General features: G+C 35.0%; 1 pseudogene; it reads left to right on the top strand.

Moving 5' to 3' along the window:
- The first annotated feature begins 4,434 nt into the window (after positions 1–4,434).
- LOC140516543 (olfactory receptor 4A15-like) lies at positions 4,435–5,258 on the top strand (annotated as a pseudogene).
- The last annotated feature ends 1,066 nt before the right edge of the window (positions 5,259–6,324 follow it).

The following is a 6,324-nucleotide window of genomic DNA, read 5'->3' as shown; positions in this document are numbered from 1 at the left end:
TTGTTTAAAACAGCCTACCTGTGATGAATGTAATGGACCTGGTTTGTGGGAAGCCTATTAGGGGGAAGGCTTGGGAATGGTGCTGTCCTCTGCATTGTTATTGTGTATAGATTTTTGTTGCTATGATGGATTTGGGTCTGAATAAATGTTTTGGTTCTGCCTTCCATGTGGAGATTCTGTGGTATTTCGCGATGCTGAATTGTACCGTGATATTCATGGCTACTGTGAGCGCTGCGAATATTGCATTGGCACTACAAAATCTTCTTTCAGACTAAACATGTCTAATTTATTATACAATTCATATCATGAATTTATCTTTACTTCTTTTACTTAATTATACTCTTCAAGATACAGACTTGACTGGGGTTAACACACTTCCAGATGTGATCTGATCAGGATAAAATCCGCCAAGATTATATATTGCCTTGTTAGCTGAACACTATTCCTGTCAATACAGTCTAAAATCTCAATGATACAGAAATGTATATATGTATAAGTAGATAGTTATGGAATATGTGTGTGTATAATACACATATGCATATGTATATATATGCAATTTAAATACACATATCCACACATGTGTACATACCTATGTATGTGCATACATGTATATTTGTGTGTATGTATTTTGTATGGGACCATTCTACTGCCAAGGACCAGGCACTTTGAACAGACACTATCTGGAATTATGGGACTTTTCTTATCTTTGAATTTATGGACACTATCCTGTTATGACATTGATGTTTTATGATTCTGTTCTATTAAGAAATTCCTTTCTCTTCTTATGGTTAACACATATGAAGATTATAATTTTGGTTGGCCCAGGCATCTTGAGTCAGAATTGGTCTGAGGATATAAGGTCCTCTTCAACTGTCCTTCCATTGAGCTCATTCCAATGGCTCCCATGTATAGACACATACACATCCCCTACTTTCAGAGAAATAAATACGCTTATTTGATCTAACTATGTTTGTTCTTTTGATCAAAACTTTAGTTAAGATGAACCCCATTCTGTTTATTCTTTTTGAATAAATCTTAGTTAAGGGATCAAACTGATTCTCTTTGTTTCTTAGACTAAACCTCTGGTGTAGGTTACCAGTTGATGATCTATTTCTATCTATTTATCTATCATATATCTACCTATCTATCTGTCTGTCTATCTATCTATCTATCTATCTATCTATCTATCTATCTATCTATCTATCTATCTACCTATCTACCTACCTACCTACCTATCTATCTATATAATCTATCATAGATACCCATCTTGTGTATCAATCATGTCTTTAGTTATTGCCCCGTTCTCTTAGGAATTAGGATGTTTCCAAAACCCAGCCCTCTCCCCCAAGGACATTTTCCTGACCCTGGCATTATAATTAGCTCTGGAACATCTCTGGAAATGTTAGATGTACTTGAAGGTCTGTGTGGAAAGTCTTTTTTCCCTGAAGTCAATTTAATTAAAACAGAACATGTAACTCGAATGCCTCAATGACAAGTATAAGTTTACCCCTCTATGTATTGTATTAGTTGGGGCTGGGCCTTCTTTAAATGTCTGCACTTTAATGAAATCTCTTCTACCATTCAAGAGCAAAGGACTTTTCAAAAGACTGAGATGAGGAACAGAATTTAAGAAAATAGGAACTTACCAAGATCCATGTAAGCCTTTTATAACTCTTGTGGCTTACCATAACCTTCCTTGCTTCAAGTGGCTTAAATTGGATGGCCAGGATCGCATCCTGAAGCACCCTGCTCACTAATCAGTTGCTGCTACTTTCAGGTTAGTTTAGTACCAAAGACAAGATATTTATATACAAGACCAAAACAAAAGCAAACAATGTGGCTCTCAAAAAAGAGGAATATATTTCAGGTAATACATTTACAGATAATACGTACATAAAAACAATTCACTACTCAGATAATAGCACACATTCCAAATTTATTTGGGAATTATTTTATGATTATTGTTTTCCTGATTAAGGTTTGAATCCAACTTGAATAGGTCAGGGAAAGGGAAAATACTTCCTCTCAAGAATTAACCATCATTCAGAAGTCACGTTTTTTTTTCATTTTTATTTTATTATGCTAAATGATAAAATGCTTATTAATTTGAAAAATCGAAATGGAAATGAAAATATGAGGTATGAGCTATGATGTTTTATTTAATTTGTTATTAACTGCATATTTTTTCTTGTTTGTTCATATGGCTATCTGTTTACCCTGGTTCAATTTATTTAAATTTAAGAATAGGAAACTATATTTACAATCAGCTACAGAAGGATATATGTGATTAGAGTTATTGAATTATCCTTTACATTATCCCAAAGCTGTAGAAATTTCTAATATAATTGAATAATCCCTTTTTCATATGATGAATTATGTATGTTTATGGGCCATAAACCTGTGAAATGGCTTGCGTTCAGTCATTTCAGTCATGTTTTCATGACTCTTCACAATGCTATTTGGAGGTTTTCCTGGCAAGGATACTAGAGTGGTTTGCTATTTCTTTCTCCAACTCATTTTACAAATGAAGAACTCAGGCAAAGAGGCTTAAGTGACTTGATCAGGTCACAGAGTTAGTAAGTATCTGAGGTCAGATTTGAACCCATGAATATTCACAGGTCTTCCTGATTCCAAAGTGAGTACTCTATCCCCTGACCCACCTCACTGCCCTGTGAAATATTACGTATCATATGAAATATACTAATATATAAATAGATTTTATTTTCTTCTAATAGTGAATAGATATCGGATAGTACACGGAACATAGTGTTTTATATTATATATTTTAATAGAATGAATGGATACAATTATTCTTGAAACAAACTAATACCATGAAAGAAAAAGAAACAATTGTTCAAACATCAGTCAATATCCAGTAAACAAATGGTTTATTCAGTAGATTGTGAGAAATATTATTAGAGGTACAAAACTTACATAAAACACAAACTGTTTCTGAAAAGAGCACAGCCTAGTAATATAACAAGCCTGACATACATAGAGTTTTAATTCACATCCTTTATACAGATAATGAAGATGACCAAAGAGCTGGAAGAGGATTGGATGATATGTGTTTTAAATGAAAAAGTCAGACAATTGGTTACTTGAAAAAAATAGTACTTCCTTACCTCTCATCTTAATGAAGATGTTTCCCCTTGGAATAAGGAGGTGGCAAGATTGGAACATTGGATAAAATAGTTTCATCACCATCTCCTACTCAATAGGTGAGTGAGCACAAAAAGTATTATATGGTTTGAAGGCACAACAGTCTTGTCATTCTCTGTGACGTGTGTGACATTACTCAGATAATTTTGTCCGGTAGTTTTGTCTGGAGTTCTTTTAGTTAAGTGCAATTTGGGATTTCATTTAGATTTCCTTGACTGAACCACAATGACTTATGAATAAATGCATGTATATGGATATATAGACATATAGATAGACACATACACATATATAGACATACACATATGCATGTATGAACACAAATGTATATGTGTGTTAGTATATGTTTGTGAATATGTGAAGGTTGACCACCTTTTAAAATATGCATGTATTCATATATCATAGAAATTTTGAATCTCTATATAAGTACATGCTCATATCACATATCATATGTACACACACGTACATACACACATATGTGTGTATATATATATATACACACACACACACACAAATCCCAAGCCCCATACTCTAAGCTTTTATTGCTTTGTTGACGGGTCAGTGCTAATATTCTTTGGGCGTGGCCCTTAAATACCCAGGGTCACCTCTCTACCATGAATGTAAGATTTTCTTAGAGTTACTTTTATTGTTGCCTTAATCAAATATCAGTCATACTCTTACTAACAATAATCATCAGAATAATGACACTGTATAGAAAAATACGCACGAGTAGATCCCAGAGCCTTGTTTGAATGATTTTTAAAAGCACAGGAATATGCACAAACCAGGTAATGGTACAAAGAGCGCTAGGGATCAAACTGTCTCTCATCCTTCTCATTGCATTGTAGTAAAGGGACATGCATCTGAACAAAGGGGTTCCTTGAGCTTGCTTATGGTTACTTCCTTGCCAACTACCATGGTTTAAGGAACCAGAGGAAATTATTTTGGGGGATCTGACCTCTAACACGACAATCATCATCCCAAGCTAAAATGTGAACATATCTACCTACTTTACCTACTCCATGTTGCTTATCATTTCAAGGCATTCTGAAGTTAGAAAGAGGCATCACATTGTTATGCTTTAGTGTTTTCATTCAATAACATTGTTTTTCCAAAAGGTTTTTGTGATAACAAAATAGCTAAAGGGAAGGTCACTTTTACATGTGATTATTTATCCTTCAATTCTAAAACTAATTAATGGTAATAATACTTTTCTTTAAAGGTAAATCAATTTGGACTTCTCAATACACGCATTATAGAAAGAAGAAAATAATAATGAAAAACAGGAACAATGTGACTGTGTCCTCCTAGCTCTTACTCAAAATCCTGAGATTCAGAAAATGTTATTTGTTGTCTTCTTAACCATCTACATTATAACAATGGGGGATAACCTTCTGATTGTGGTAACAGTCATTTCCAGCCAGTCTCTGGAATCCCCTGTGTACTTCTTCCTTGCCTATTTGTCTCTTATGGATGCTATCTATTCCACAGCTATCTCTCCCAAAATGATAATAGACTTGCTCTATGAGAAGAAGACTATTTCCTTCCAAGCTTGCATGAGCCACCGTTTTATTGCTCACTTCTTTGGAGGTGCAGATGTCTTCTTCTTGGTGGTAATGGCTTATGACCGCTGTGTGACCATCTGTAAGCCTCTGTATTATTTAGTTATCATGAGACGCCATGTATGTGTTCTGTTGCTAGCTGTAGCTTGGGTTGGAGGTTTTCTTCATTCAATTGTTCAGCTTCGCTTTATTTCCAGGTTCCCCTTCTGTGGCCCTAATATCATTGATCATTTCAACTGTGACATGTACCCCTTACTAGAACTTGTCTGTACCAATACCTATATCATTGGACTCTCAGTCATTGCTAATGAAGGAGCAATCTGTGTTGTCATCTTTACAATGTTGCTTATCTCCTGTGGGGTCATCCTACACTCCCTGAAGACCCACAGTCTAGAAAGTCAATGCAAAGCTCTTTCCACCTGCATGTCGCACATCACAGTTGTTGTCTTATTCTTTGTTCCTTGCATTTTTATATGAGGAAGCTCACCAACAGGCTAAATGACTCATTCAAACACTGATGGCCCACAAAGGAAACAGAAAAAGCTTTTCATACTTCTGACTTGTTTTCTTGCGGGGGGGGGGTAGTTAACGAAGAGACCATCTTTTCTGTCAGTCAGTCAACAGACAAACATTCGTTTTATCATTAGTTTTATGGTTCCCAAAGTTGATTTTGCTAAAATTCTCCTCTAAGGGCTTCTAAGGAAAGCAACTACTCATTTTGTGCTGGGGGCATTTTTTATGAGAAGGGATTCTGTGGATTCCACAGATAAGAGGGATGTAATCTATAACTAATTTCAATCAAGGGTGTTGTTGAGAATTGATTGTGGAGGGAAGGGTTTGTGAGGGAATGTATTTCCTTACTAAGCAAATGAGATATTTTTTCTATTGAATTAAACATGTCATTGTTCCAAGTTTTAAGTGAATATTAACTGGAGCTAGTAGGAGTATATGATCAGATAGTTTGTCTATAATGTTGGGAGGGGCAGAATGGTGTTATGAGTGTTATGAATAGGAAAACCTGCCTTAGAATGAGGAAGATGTGGGTTCAAGTATTGTTTTTGACCCATGAACTCTGTGTGACATTGCCTTACTAAATTTAGAGTTACTTGAGTAATTTTCTAATATTATGCAGGAGGATGTTTGCCAATACCTTGAGTAATAAAGATTTCTTTAGTAGCAGTTTCCATAGCATTGAAATCTCAGTTTTCATATGCTACTCCCAAAAACTTCAACAAAATCATGAACGTAATAAAAAATAACTACAAGAAGCTGGTGAACATCAGAGCCATTGGATGTCAAGACATGAAGGAGCAAATCTACATATTGAGACTAATAATGAAAAACTTTTACACTGTGTGAGTCCAAGGGGGACAGATTGAGTCTTTAGTAACTCTAAGCTATGTAGAGGAGAACTATAACTCAAAAGAACTTTTGTAAGCCCGTGTGGAAAGCGATTGAGAGTTTCACTACATTTGGACACAAATGTTTTCTGTATTTTAGTTGTATAAATAAAATACTAATCAATAAAGCTATTTTTAAATTTCTGATCTTTTTAGCCTGAGTCATTCTACTGGGAATATTGAGGATCTCTTTTAGGAAGCAA

This window comes from Notamacropus eugenii, chromosome Y, assembly GCF_028372415.1.
Source record: "Notamacropus eugenii isolate mMacEug1 chromosome Y, mMacEug1.pri_v2, whole genome shotgun sequence".
NCBI classification, from domain to species: Eukaryota; Metazoa; Chordata; class Mammalia; order Diprotodontia; family Macropodidae; genus Notamacropus; species Notamacropus eugenii.
Note: the sequence above shows the minus strand (reverse complement) of the source record. Positions and strands in the feature narration are given on the sequence as shown.